Raw genomic sequence first — 15,617 nt, 5'->3', positions numbered from 1 at the left:
CCAATCTTGCCATAAAAACAATTTTCTTTCCTTTTTCATGCATACACTTTTTAATTATCTTTCTTGCTTCAGCAATTTCCTCATGCGCATCAATACCACAATTTCTCAATTCATACAAATACAACAACCTCAGATACCATTTATCATACAACTCCCTTTCCATTCTAGCTTTCTCACAGCCTTTTTTAATAAAAGACCTCTTTATTACCACCTTCAACCATTCCCACCACATAAGCACATTACTAAAATCACATTTTCTTTCACGCCACCTTTCATACATCCAAACAAACTGACGCTTAAACTTCTCATCTTCTAACAAATCCACATTCAGTTTCCAAACACCCTTACCATACTTGATCTTCAAATCACAATTCACCTTACACATCAAAAGTGCATGATCCGTAAAGGGCATCCGCTTTAAAGAAAAATCATCAACACATAAAAATTTAGATAAAAAACAAAAATCAATTCGAGATTTTATCCCACCACTATCACTAAAGAAAGTAAAACCCTCCCCTGAAAAAGAAACAGACCCGAAGGCATCCTTCAAACCAAAAGATTTAAGCAAATCAAGTAAAAACTTCCCTGAGCTATCCACCCTACAATCACTCCCACCCTCTCTGTCCCCATTCTTAATAATACAATTAAAATCCCCAACCAAAAAAGTTGGCTCTCGACCTGGCAGAAAAAACTTTAAAGTTTCAAAATTAAGCAAACGTTCTACCCTATTTGGAGATGCATATACATTAAACAAACGAAAAACAGTCCCACGAAAACTAAAACTAGCCAAAAGTACCCGACCTGGGACAATATGAACTACATTAAGGATAGAAAAACTAAACCCCTTAAACAAAACTCCCACCCCACCATTCCTATCAGAAGAACAAGACCATACTTTAGGACCATATTCCCAGTCAGCACATTTAGGATGTTCAGAGAGACCACATTCCTGCAAACAAAAAATATTAGCAGAACATACAGATAATAATTTAAAAATTGCAGCTCTCCTTGCTATAGTTGTCATACGCCTGACATTAAGGGAAGAAATGGTCAGAAACATCACAAAAATAAATTAAAGAAAAACAAAAAAAGAAATAACATCAGGACTTCTTATTTCCTTTCTTTTTCTTAGGACTCAAAGGAGATTCTTTAAATCTGCCTCTGTGACGTTCCGACCTCCTAGGCTCCCCCTTGCCAGCCTCATAACCAGTAACTTCAGCAAGTTGGTTCACATCTCTTTTATCTAGATAACCAACAGAAGAGGCATCAGAAAAGTCACCTATACACTGGCTTGAGTCAGAAGGAACGTCTTTAGTAGAGACAGAAGGAAACTCTGAAATTGAAGAGTCAGCATCACTTGTAGTATCTGGATCTGCACCCTTAACTACTGGAAGATTCAAATCAGGACTTTCCCATCCATCAGAATCCACATCTATTTTTCGCTTGGAGGCAGATTTTTTTCCCTTCAGTGTCCATATCCTCCTCAGAACTAGAGGACACAACAGCAGACCAATCAATGTTCTCCCCTTCACCAAGAACAGCATCAGGAGCAGCATCACAAGATGACTCAGTGAAGGAAAAATTCTCTGTCCCAGGAACAGCAACAGTATCATCCACAGAATTGGACAACAGGGCTTCAAGAACATGTGAAGCAGCTATCACATTAGATGTAGCAAGATCCACCTCCTGAAGATGAGATTGGGCTTCCTCTACCTTCTCAACCACAGGAACCACCACAGGAACATCAGACACCTCTCCGACAGGGACCCCAACTGCAGATTTCTTACACAAAAGAGGTAATATAGAGTTCAATGCCTCATCAGAGACCTCCTCCTCATTCACAGATGGCTCAACTGCAACTGAAGATGTTTTTTTTTGCAACATCAGCATAGGAAGGCTTCACTCTATCAAGCCCCTGAAACATCTTCAAAGGACACATCCTGCACAGATGACTTGAAGAACCACATAGGTCACAGGTCCGGCATTTACTACAGTGGGCAACAAGATGATCCTCCTCACCGCAATTTCGACATCTGGCACCTGGGCAATTTTCAGCAATGTGACCAAACAGGTTGCAACTACGGCAAAAAAGAGGCATGTCATCATAGTATAGGAAACCTCTATTTCCACCAATGGCGAAAGTCTGTGGAGGGTGTTTCTTTCCACCAATACCTAATTCATCTGGCACAAACCGCACCCAGAACCTGCGCTTTCCACTGAAAGTCCCAAACTGATTCTTCAGCTTGCTACCTCCTTGAACATCATCAAAGTAGCGACAAAGAAACAGACGAATTTCCACATCAGTCACCCAAGGGTTGTACATATGTACTGTCACCGGGATTCTTCTCTCCCTCTGCACACAGGCAACAAATTTCATGCCAACCAACTCATCGGTGAAAGCCACATCAAAAATCCCTCTTGAAGGGAATGACTGAACACAATGCAAACTTGCTCTTGGCATCTTCAAAACACCCTCCAAAACCACCTGCTGGACATGAGCCAAACCAATCTTCTCTCGAAAGTCCTCAGAAATCAACACCCGAAGTGTATGGGGAACATTTGGCACATTGGTAGCCATATTTGCCCTAATGCCTCTTTAGGCTGGATTTCAGAGCGCCCCCCCAAAAGCAGCATGTGGCTGAAGTCCAGGGACGATGCCACAAGGCCAAGGGGACGGCCCTACTACCCAGTTGCTCTACGCCTAAGGAGTAGCCACCCCCCAATAACAGCAGGAGCCCAAACCCCAAAGGTAAAGGACCCCAGGCCGAAGGAGCAGGTCGCCAGGCAGCAAACCAAGACCAAGACCAAGCACAGAAAACTGCACTTGATCCAAGCCAAAGGCCCGAGAAGCAACCTCAGCTGATCATTTCGGCCTAGTGTGGGCCCCGTCAGTGAGGTGCAGCCACGTTCCTCTAAGCACACTGGGCAAGGAGTCCACGTCTGGTTTCCCCCATCACCCATAGGGAGACTTCCCCAGGGTCATAATAATTTGCATATGAAGAGAGAAGCGCTCTACCAGGAACGAACAACAGCTCAGTGGCTTGTTCTATGGCGATTTACCACCCGGAAGCAGCCTCTTTTAGACCAGTGTGCTTTTCACAGAAGAAAACATTCCTGAAGTATATCAGTCTGATCCTGCCAAGTAAGGTCAATCCAGCCCCGAAATACCAGGCAATTCTACTCTGAACAAGGAACATGACAACCCCAGACGATCGTTTCGGCCTCCTATGGGCCTCGTCAGTGAGGTGCAGCCACATTCCTCTAAGCACACTGGGCAAGGAGTCCACGTCTGGTTTCCCCCATCACCCATAGGGAAACTTCCCCAGGGTGATAATAATTTGCATATGAAGAGAGAAGCGCTCTACCAGGAACGAACAACAGCTCAGAGGATTGTTCTATGGCGATTTACCACCAGGAAGCAGCCTCTTTTAGACCAGTGTGCTTTTCACAGAAGAAAACTTTCCTGAAGTATATCAGTCTGATCCTGCCAAGTAAGGTCAGTCCAGCCCCAAAATACCAGGCAATTCTCCTCTGAACAAGGAACATGACAACCCCAGATGATCGTTTCGGCCTCCTATGGGCCTCGTCAGTGAGGTGCAGCCACATTCCTCTAAGCACACTGGGCAAGGAGTCCACGTCTGCTTTCCCCCATCACCCATAGGGAGACTTCCCCAGGGTCATAATAATTTGCATATGAAGAGAGAAGCGCTCTACCAGGAACGAACAACAGCTCAGTGGTTTGTTCTATGGCGATTTACCTCCTGGAAGCAGCCTCTTTTAGACCAGTGTGCTTTTCACAGAAGAAAACTTTCCTGAAGTATATCAGTCTGATCCTGCCAAGTAAGGTCAGTCCAGCCCCTAAATACCAGGCTATTCTCCTCTGAACAAGGAACATGACAACCCCAGATGATCGTTTCGGCCTCCTATGGGCCTCGTCAGTGAGGTGCAGCCACATTCCTCTAAGCACACTGGGCAAGGAGTCCACGTCTGGTTTCCCCCATCACCCATAGGGAGACTTCCCCAGGGTCATAATAATTTGCATATGAAGAGAGGAGCGCTCTACCAGGAACGAAAAACAGCTGAGTGGCTTGTTCTGTGGCGATTTACCACCCGGAAGCAGCCTCTTTTAGACCAGTGTGCTTTTCACAGAAGAAAACTTTCCTGAAGTATATCAGTCTGATCCTGCCAAGTAAGGTCAGTCCAGCCCCGAAATACCAGGCAATTCTACTCTGAACAAGGAACATGACAACCCCAGACGATCGTTTCGGCCTCCTATTGGCCTCGTCAGTGAGGTGCAGCCACATTCCTCTAAGCACACTGGGCAAGGAGTCCACGTCTGGTTTCCCCCATCACCCATAGGGAGACTTCCTCAGGGTCATAATAATTTGCATATGAAGAGAGAAGCACTCTACCAGGAACGAACAACAGCTCAGTGGCTTGTTCAATGGCGATTTACCACCCGGAAGCAGCCTCTTTTAGACCAGTGTGCTTTTCACAGAAGAAAACTTTCCTGAAGTATATCAGTCTGATCCTGCCAAGTAAGGTCAGTCCAGCCCCGAAATACCAGGCAATTCTCCTCTGAACAAGGAACATGACAACCCCAGACGATCGTTTCGGCCTCCCATGGGCCTCGTCAGTGAGGTGCAGCCACATTCCTCTAAGCACACTGGGCAAGGAGTCCATGTCTCGTTTCCCCCATCACCCATAGGGAGACTTCCCCAGGGTCATAATAATTTGCATATGAAGAGAGAAGCGCTCTACCAGGAACGAACAACAGCTCAGTGGCTTGTTCTATGGCGATTTACCTCCCGGAAGCAGCCTCTTTTACACCAGTGTGCTTTTCACAGAAGAAAACTTTCCTGAAGTATATCAGTCTGATCCTGCCAAGTAAGGTCAGTCCAGCCCCTAAATACCAGGCTATTCTCCTCTGAACAAGGAACATGACAACCCCAGACGATCGTTTCGGCCTCCTATGGGCCTCGTCAGTGAGGTGCAGCCACATTCCTCTAAGCACACTGGGCAAGGAGTCCACGTCTGGTTTCCCCCATCACCCATAGGGAGACTTCCCCAGGGTCATAATAATTTGCATATGAAGAGAGGAGCGCTCTACCAGGAACGAACAACAGCTCAGTGGCTTGTTCTATGGCGATTTACCACCCGGAAGCAGCCTCTTTTAGACCAGTGTGCTTTTCACAGAAGAAAACTTTCCTGAAGTATATCAGTCTGATCCTGCCAAGTAAGGTCAGTCCAGCCCCGAAATACCAGGCATTTCTCCTCTGAACAAGGAACATGACAACCCTAGACGATCGTTTCGGCCTCCTATGGGCCTCGTCAGTGAGGTGAAGCCACATTCCTCTAAGCACACTGGGCAAGGAGTCCACGTCTGGTTTCCCCCATCACCCATAGGGAGACTTCCCCAGGGTCATAATAATTTGCATATGAAGAGAGAAGCGCTCTACCAGGAACGAACAACAGCTCAGTGGCTTGTTCTATGGCGATTTACCTCCCGGAAGCAGCCTCTTTTAGACCAGTGTGCTTTTCACAGAAGAAAACTTTCCTGAAGTATATCAGTCTGATCCTGCCAAGTAAGGTCAGTCCAGCCCCGAAATACCAGGCAATTCTCCTCTGAACAAGGAACATGACAACCCCAGACGATCGTTTCGGCCTCCTATGGGCCTCGTCAGTGAGGTGCAGCCACATTCCACTAAGCACACTGGGCAAGGAGTCCACGTCTGGTTTCCCCCATCACCCATAGGGAGACTTCCCCAGGGTCATAATAATTTGCATATGAAGAGAGAAGCGCTCTACCAGGAACGAACAACAGCTCAGTGGCTTGTTCTATGGCGATTTACCACCCGGAAGCAGTCTCTTTTAGACCAGTGTGCTTTTCACAGAAGAAAACTTTCCTGAAGTATATCAGTCTGATCCTGCCAAGTAAGGTCAGTCCAGCCCCGAAATACCAGGCAATTCTCCTCTGAACAAGGAACATTACAACCCCAGACGATAGTTTCAGCCTCCTATGGGCCTCGTCAGTGAGGTGCAGCCACATTCCTCTAAGCACACTGGGCAAGGAGTCCACGTCTGGTTTCCCCCATCACCCATAGGGAGACTTCCCCAGGGTCATGATAATTTGCATATGAAGAGAGAAGGAACGAACATCAGCTCAGTGGCTTGTTCTATGGCGATTTACCTCCCGGAAGCAGCCTCTTTTAGACCAGTGTGCTTTTCACAGAAGAAAACTTTCCTGAAGTATATCAGTCTGATCCTGCCAAGTAAGGTCAGTCCAGCCCCTAAATACCAGGCTATTCTCCTCTGAACAAGGAACATGACAACCCCAGACAATCGTTTCGGCCTCCTATGGGCCTCGTCAGTGAGGTGCAGCCACATTCCTCTAAGCACACTGGGCAAGGAGTCCACGTCTGGTTTCCCCCATCACCCATAGGGAGACTTCCCCAGGGTCATAATAATTTGCATATGAAGAGAGGAGCACTCTACCAGGAACGAACAACAGCTCAGTGGCTTGTTCTATGGTGATTTACCACCCGGAAGCAGCCTCTTTTAGACCAGTGTGCTTTTCACAGAAGAAAACTTTCCTGAAGTATATCAGTCTGATCCTGCCAAGTAAGGTCAGTCCAGCCCCGAAATACCAGGCAATTCTCCTCTGAACAAGGAACATGACCACCCTAAACGATCCTTTCGGCCTCCTATGGGCCTCGTCAGTGAGGTGCAGCCACATTCCTCTAAGCACACTGGGCAAGGAGTCCACGTCTGGTTTCCCCCATCACCCATAGGGAGACTTCCCCAGGGTCATAATAATTTGCATATGAAGAGAGGAGCACTCTACCAGGAACGAACAACAGCTCAGTGGCTTGTTCTATGGTGATTTACCACCCGGAAGCAGCCTCTTTTAGACCAGTGTGCTTTTCACAGAAGAAAACTTTCCTGAAGTATATCAGTCTGATCCTGCCAAGTAAGGTCAGTCCAGCCCCTAAATACCAGGCTATTCTCCTCTGAACAAGGAACATGACAACCCCAGACGATCGTTTCGGCCTCCTATGGGCCTCGTCAGTGAGGTGCAGCCACATTCCTCTAAGCACACTGGGCAAGGAGTCCACGTCTGGTTTCCCCCATCACCCATAGGGAGACTTCCCCAGGGTCATAATAATTTGCATATGAAGAGAGGAGCGCTCTACCAGGAACGAACAACAGCTCAGTGGCTTGTTCTATGGCGATTTACCACCCGGAAGCAGCCTCTTTTAGACCAGTGTGCTCCCTAAGTGTGATTCGGGAATCCAGACGTGGACCCGTTGCTCAGTGTGCCTAGAGGGATATGGCTGCACCTCACTGACGAGGCCCACAATAGGCGGAAACGTACGTCTGGGGTTTTGCTGTTTCTCTAGTTCAGAGAAGGATTGCCTGGTATTTCGGGACTGTACTGTGAAGTCAGGATCAGACTGATATGCTTCAGGAAAGTTTTTCTCTGTGAAAGGCACATGTTGAGCAAAAAGAGGCTGCTTCTTGGGTGGTAACTAGCCATAGAACAAGCTATTATGCTATTGTTCGTTTCCAGGTTGAGCGCTTCTCTATTTTTATTTATGCAAATTATGACATTTTGGGAAGTCTCCCTAAGTGTGATGCGGGAATCCAGACGTGGACCCGTTGCTCAGTGTGCCTAGAGGGATATGGCTGCACCTCACTGACGAGGCCCACAATAGGCCGAAATGTACGTCTGGGGTTTTGTTGTTTCTCTCATTCAGAGAAGGATTGCCTGGTATTTCGGGGCTGGACTGTACTGTGAAGTCAGGATCAGACTGATATGCTTCAGGAAAGTTTTTCTCTGTGAAAGGCACATGTTGAGCAAAAAGAGGCTGCTTCTTGGGTGGTAACTAGCCATAGAACAAGCTATTATGCTATTGTTCGTTTCCAGGTTGAGCGCTTCTCTCTTTTTATTTATGCAAATTATGACATTTTGGGAAGTCTCCCTAAGTGTGATGCGGGAATCCAGACGTGGACCCGTTGCTCAGTGTGCCTAGAGGGATATGGCTGCACCTCACTGACGAGGCCCACAATAGGCCGAAATGTACGTCTGGGGTTTTGCTGTTTCTCTCGTTCAGAGAAGGATTGCCTGGTATTTCGGGGCTGGACTGTACTGTGAAGTCAGGATCAGACTGATATGCTTCAGGAAAGTTTTTCTCTGTGAAAGGCACATGTTGAGCAAAAAGAGGCTGCTTCTTGGGTGGTAACTAGCCATAGAACAAGCTATTATGCTATTGTTCGTTTCCAGGTTGAGCGCTTCTCTATTTTTATTTATGCAAATTATGACATTTTGGGAAGTCTCCCTAAGTGTGATGCGGGAATCCAGACGTGGACCCGTTGCTCAGTGTGCCTAGAGGGATATGGCTGCACCTCACTGACGAGGCCCACAATAGGCCGAAACTTACGTCTGGGGTTTTGTTGTTTCTCTCATTCAGAGAAGGATTGCCTGGTATTTCGGGGCTGGACTGTACTGTGAAGTCAGGATCAGACTGATATGCTTCAGGAAAGTTTTTCTCTGTGAAAGGCACATGTTGAGCAAAAAGAGGCTGCTTCTTGGGTGGTAACTAGCCATAGAACAAGCTATTATGCTATTGCTCGTTTCCAGGTTGAGCGCTTCTCTCTTTTTATTTATGCAAATTATGACATTTTGGGAAGTCTCCCTAAGTGTGATGCGGGAATCCAGACGTGGACCCGTTGCTCAGTGTGCCTAGAGGGATATGGCTGCACCTCACTGACGAGGCCCACAATAGGCCGAAACGTACGTCTGGGGTTTTGCTGTTTCTCTCGTTCAGAGAAGGATTGCCTGGTATTTCGGGGCTGGACTGTACTGTGAAGTCAGGATCAGACTGATATGCTTCAGGAAAGTTTTTCTCTGTGAAAGGCACATGTTGAGCAAAAAGAGGCTGCTTCTTGGGTGGTAACTAGCCATAGAACAAGCTATTATGCTATTGTTTGTTTCCAGGTTGAGCGCTTCTCTCTTTTTATTTATGCAAATTATGACATTTTGGGAAGTCTCCCTAAGTGTGATGCGGGAATCCAGACGTGGACCCGTTGCTCAGTGTGCCTAGATGGATATGGCTGCACCTCACTGACGAGGCCCACAATAGGCCGAAACGTATGTCTGGGGTTTTGCTGTTTCTCTCGTTCAGAGAAGGATTGCCTGGTATTTCGGGGCTGGACTGTACTGTGAAGTCAGGATCAGACTGATATGCTTCAGGAAAGTTTTTCTCTGTGAAAGGCACATGTTGAGCAAAAAGAGGCTGCTTCTTGGGTGGTAACTAGCCATAGAATAAGCTATTATGCTATTGTTCGTTTCCAGGTTGAGCGCTTCTCTCTTTTTATTAAAGCCAGGCAAGGAGTCTGCAACAATCTGTCAGTAAAGTTCATTGGACAATCCAAAAGGGTAATCCGTTTCAAGCAAAGTAGACAACAGTTTGGTCGCATAGTACAAACGTATAAGATAAAAAAAGTAATTACATTGGTTGCTTGTTAGAACCAATTCTGCAGGAAATTATTTGTAGGCTTAGGACAGGTAAGCTTGAATTTGCTCTAAGAAAACAACAGCAGGTACCAGTATTAAGTGAATAACAAGAACAGCAGACAGGAACCAAACACCACAGCAAAAAGTCAAAAAGGGAGAGGCAGAATAATAATAATCCAAAGTAATGTTCTAGGGAGCAGCAGCCAGGTATCAATACACAATTCAAAGTATAGGCAAGGGTGAGACAAAGGGCAGGATACATTCACGGGTCAGGATCAGGGGAACAGGCCAGAAACAAGAACACCAGGACTTTCATAAAGATTAACCAGGCTCCATACTGGCATTAGTAGGGGCCTTTAAACACCTCCTCCATAGGTCTTGGCACTAAAACACCTGCAGGGTCATTTCCCACAGATAGGTCACAAATAGTGTTACCCTTAACAAAGAAAACACAGTTGACATTATTAACATAAGAGATCTGGAAGTCCTGTGTATTAAACTTAGTGCACCATACTGGATCCAACTCCAAGATAGGGATGCTCTTAGTGCTCCTTGAGCTTTCAGCAGTGCTAAGCCTATGCTTTTTAGCGCAGCCCTCGACTTCAACTGCATTCACAGCAACAGTGAGTTCAAGCAAAAAGTGTGCACAATAGATAGGTAGACAGACAGACTGATGGACGGACAGACAGACAGCTAGACATACAGACAGATAGAAAGATAGATAGATCATAAATAGACAGGTAGATAAAACTGCTGACTGAAATTTTACTCACATAAATTGGACAATAAATTCTAAGTTGAAACCTCCAATGTGGAGTTTAGCCACAAACCTGTTTGTTTTTTTTTGTTTTATAAATTTTTATTATTAATTCACAGCCTACAGTTTAGAGCCCCCCTGGGCAACAGTGATCTTGTTACTCAACTTAGCGTGGCTCCGACCACTCTCTGGCAACTCCTTAGAGACATGACAAAAGGCAATCCCTGAGAGTAATTAAAGACAAGCAAAGAAAATCATCAACAGAGAATTCAAGAAAAAAGTATGCAGATAGATAGATAGATAGATGGATTAAAGGGACAGTCTATTCAAAATTAAACTTTCAGGATTCAGATAGGGTGTGCAATTTTAAACAACTTTCCAATTTACTTTTATCATCAAATTTGCTTTGTTCCTTGGTGGTATTTTTGAAAAGTTAAACCTAGGTAGGCTCAAACTGATTTCTAATCCTTTGAAAACCGCCTCCTAGCTCAGAGCATTTTAAGCTTTTTCACAGTTAGACAGTACTAGTTCATGTGTGTCATATAGATAACATTGTGCGCACTCCCGTAGACTTATTTAGGAGTCTGCACTGATTGGCTAAACTGCATGTCTGTCAAAAGCACTGATATAAGGGGGCAGTCTGCAGAGGCTTAGATACAAGGTAATCACAGAGGTAAAACATATATTAATATAACTGTGTTGGTTATGCAAAACTGGGGAATGGGTAATAAAGGGATTATCTATCTTTTCAAATAATAACAATTCTAGTGTAGACTGTCTATGAATAAGGCCAGGGGGCCAAAACGCGTAAGACGTATTAGGATCAGCTGATGTTACTTTTTGGATTTTAAGCTTTTGTGTATCCATGAAATAAACTATAACTTTTTTTTATCCAAAAGCGCTATTTGCCTTGACTCACTGGTGTTCTATGGATTTAGCATTTATTAGTGTAGACTGTCCCTTTAAGGTAGATAGATAGATAGATAGATAGATAGATAGATAAACAGACAGACAGACAGACAGATAGATATATAGAGAGATAGATAGATGATAGGTAGATAGATAGATAGATAGATAGATAGATAGACAGACAGGTAGATAGCTGATAGATAGATAGATAGATAGATAGATAGACATACACGTAGATAGATGATAGATAAACAGACAGACAGACAGACAGGTAGATAGATAGATAGATAGATAGAGATATAGACAGATAGAGAGATAGACAGATAGATAGATATATAGATATATAGATATATTGATAGATAGATTAAGATAGATAGATAGATAGATAGATAGATAGATAGATAGATAGATAGATAGACAGACAGGTAGATAGACAGACAGACAGACAGACAGACAGATAGATAGATAGATAGATAGATAGATAGATAGATAGATAGACAGATAGATAAATAGATTATAGATAGATAGATAAAACTGCTGACTGAAATATTACTCACATAAATTGGACAATAAATTCTAAGCTGGTACCTTCAATGTGGAGTTTAGCCACAAACCTGTTTTTTGTTTATTGTTTCTTTTAACTTTATGATTTCTTCACAAATTCTTGGTTTCCTATTTTACATTTCAGGCCTTATTTTGTCTTCTGATTTTTTTTCTTTTCCTTTCTCTATCTTCCTTTTTTGTATGTGCCAGTGTCACTCTCTATTGTTGTATATGAGGGAGACAAATGAATAAAGGGTCATGTAGGAATAGGGAATAAGTGTCTACTTTATTCAGCTCATACATATAGTATTTAGTGTCCGCAAATCAATGAGATATCATCTAATAAAGGAATGTTTTCTACAACCCTAGCAGTTTGGGGTTTTGGTCGCATGTCATCCCTCAGAAATAGCATGGAAAAGCCACTTTTCCCAAAATTCCATACAAAAGCAAATGTTGTATCTCGTTCCACATTATGTACTTTAACTACAGGTTAAAGAAAACGTTTCCTTTGGAAGCAAGTTCTTTTCTGGGCATAATAAATCCCACATGGGTAAATGGTATTCAAACATTCAATCTATGTGTTTCTATTTAAGATAATTTTATTCTGAATATCTTAATTTTACCAGACTATACTGAAGATGATGTCATCAGAAGTATTTCTTTGCACTAATATTTAAGACTGCATTAGCATTACCATTCTCATTTTTTTGTGGGTAAGGAGTTGTGCTTCATGAAATTCCCACATCACCCTGTTTTTGTATAGTTTTTAAGCAAAATACAATTTTGATTGAGTGGTTTCATGTTAAAGTTCTAAGACGTTCTTAAATGGACTGGGAAGTCAGAACTAAACTTTCATGATTCAAAGTATGCAATTGTAAATGTATTCTAATAGCTATTTTCCCCCAGTTCTCTTGGTATTCTTTGTTGAAAATTATATCTAGGTAGGATCAGGAGCAACAGTACACTATGGGGAGATAGTTGCAGATTGTCGGCTGTAATGTATGCCTCTTGTCATTGGCTCTCTAGATGTGTTGCAGCTCTTTCCACAAAGGAAACCAAGAGAATGAAGCAAATGTTATAATAGTAAACTGGAAAGTTGTATAGATTTTATACTCTTTCTGAATTATGAAACAAACCATTTGGGTTTCATGTCCCTTTAACAACGTTCTTAAAGGGACATTAAACACACACTGTAAACTACATGATTATGAACCTTCATATATAAGAATAGTAGTTTTATTTTGTCAAATGAGTACATTGTTTTATGTTTATTCTTTTTACTGATTTTCCCATCCACCAAAACAAAAGAACCCCTGCTAACCAATCACAAACTCATATTAAGATAAAGCACAAACTCTCGGCTAGATTACGAGTTGTGCGTTAGGCTGAAAAAGCAGCGTTAACAGGTCCTAACGCTGCTTTTTCCCTACCGCTGGTATTACGGGTCTTGCAGGTTTAGGTTTGCGCTTTCTCTCCTCCCTCTCTTTTGCGCTCTCTCTCTCCCCCTCTCTTTTGTGCTCTATTTCTCCCCCCTCTCTTTTGCGCTCTCCCCCTCTCTTTTGCGCTCTCTCCCCCCTCTCTTTTGCGCTCTCTCTCGCTCCCCTCTCTTTTGCTCTCTCTTTCTCTCTCTCTCTCCCCCTCTCTTTTTGCTCTCTCTCTCCATCCCTTTCTTTTGCTCTCTCTCCCAATCTCTATTGCTCTCTCTCCCCCCTCTCTTTTGCTATGTCTCCCCTCTCTTTTGCTCTCTATCCCCTCTCTCTCTCTCCACTCTCTCTCTGTCTTTCTCCCCCTCTCTCTCTCCCCCTCCCTCTCTCTCTCTCTCCCCCCTCTCTCTCTCCCCCTCTCTCTCTCTCGCCCTCTCTCTCTCCCCCTTTCTCTCTCCCCCCTATCTCTATCTCCCCCCTATCTCTATCTCCCCCCTATCTCTATCTCCCCCCTCTCTCTCTCCCCCTCTCTCCCCCCCCTCTCTCTCTCTCTCTCTCTCTCTCTCTTTCCATCTCTCTCTCTCTCCCCCTCTCTCTCCCCCTCTCCCCCCTCTCTCTCTCTCTCTCTCCCCCTCTCTCTCTCCCCCCTCCCCCCTCTCTCTCCCCCTCTCTCTCTCCCCTCTCTCTCTCTCTATCTCTCTCCCCCCTTTCTCTCCCCCTCTCTATTTCCCCTCCTCTCTCTTTCCCCCTCTCTCTCTCCCCTAATCTCTCTATCCCCCCTCTCTCTCTCCACCCTCTCTCTCTCTCTCTCACCCCCTCTCTCTCTCTCTCCCCCCTCTCTATGTCCCCTCTCTCTATCTCCCCCCTCTCCCCCTCTCTATCTCCCACTCTCTCTATCCCCCTCTCTCTCTCCCCCCCCCCCTCTCTCTCCCCCTTCTCTTCTTTTGCTCTCTCTCCCCCTTTTATTTTGCTCTCTCTCTTCCCCTCTCTTTTGCTTTCTCTCTTTCCCCCTCTTATTTTCTCTCTCCCCCTCTATTTTGCTCTCTATCCCCCTCTCTTGCTCTTTCCCCTCTCTTATCCTATCTTTAGCTCTTTCCTATCTCTTTTCTTCTCTCCCCCTCTTTCTATCTCTCCCCCCTCTCTATCTCTCTCCCCTCTATCTCGCGTGCGCGACTGCGCCCGCCCCGCCCCCTTCACGCCCGGCCATGCCCACTTCTGCCCGCACCACAGATCAGGTAGGGACTCTAAGGCCAGGTGTGTTTGTCCTCGTGCTGTCTCTACTGCGCATGACAGCTTCGGACAAACACACTTGACCTTTTATATTATAGGATATATTTATGATGTGTTACACTGCAGTATAATAGTAAAAACCCGTTGGCTGTAATTCCACATAGCCTTTCTACTTTTTGTATCAGTTTGTTTATGTCTTGCACTGCACAGCAGTGGAGGTTTTATGGGGGTGCTGAGGGGTGCTATGCATCTCCAAACGCATGTGTAGCACAACCATTGATCTGCGAAGGGCTCTATATATTATGTTCACTACCTTTCTTAGACCCCATCAATTAGTCTCCCAAATATTAGGTTCTAGAAACCGCCACTGCTGCAGAGCTGTGTGTACTGTTAAGCCACATAACAGTAATAAGCTATTTATTAAGCTAATTTCAAATTGAATACCTCAGAAATGTTTAATGGTGTGCTTTAAAAAATGTAAAACACTTTTATTACTTATATGTGTTTTTCCAGTAATATAAATATATCGTTTTTCTACATACCGCAAACAGAACCGTGGCTCTCTAGCATTCTACCAAGTGATTGCTTAATCAGTGCAGGAACACATTTGTATCTGCCCCTAAGGGGCCACAGCTAAGGAGATAAGATAAACATAATCTTTTTAATTGGTTTGTTCCTGGACTGCAAAACCATTTTTGCTAACAAAATGGCAATTTTAAATACTTTGAAAATATTTATTTTGTATACATACCTTTTCCAATGCAGTGCTTAAAGAGGCATTAAAGTATGTTTATATATGAATGAGAAATGAATCACTGCATTGGAAAAGATAATTTTTTTGCGCAAAATGTACATTGTTTTGCACTATGCATATTTAAACCTTATTTTTTAACTACAATGTCCCTTTAATTGCTGATAAAATGCCTACATTTCCATATTTAGCAGGCCGTTCTAAAAATGAGCAACAACAAAGACTACATAGCAATACCCAATAAGTGCAAATATTATCCTTCAGCTGAGGGTATAGTCACATGTTGGAAACACAAGATACCAGACTGCATAATATCAGCGCTCAGATAATCTAGTGAACTACTGCACACAGATACTATATATTTTATTGTTCCGTCATGCCTTGATCTTAAACAGTTAAAGACTTTCATCCTAGGTAACATTGTCATTGTGAAAATATGTTTATTGTTGTTTTCACTTTCATATAATTACATTTTCTGTTTCTTTG

This window comes from Bombina bombina, chromosome 2 (genome assembly GCF_027579735.1).
Source record: "Bombina bombina isolate aBomBom1 chromosome 2, aBomBom1.pri, whole genome shotgun sequence".
NCBI lineage: Eukaryota > Metazoa > Chordata > Amphibia > Anura > Bombinatoridae > Bombina > Bombina bombina.
The sequence above is the reverse complement of the archived record's forward strand: the minus strand, read 5'-3'. Positions refer to the sequence as shown.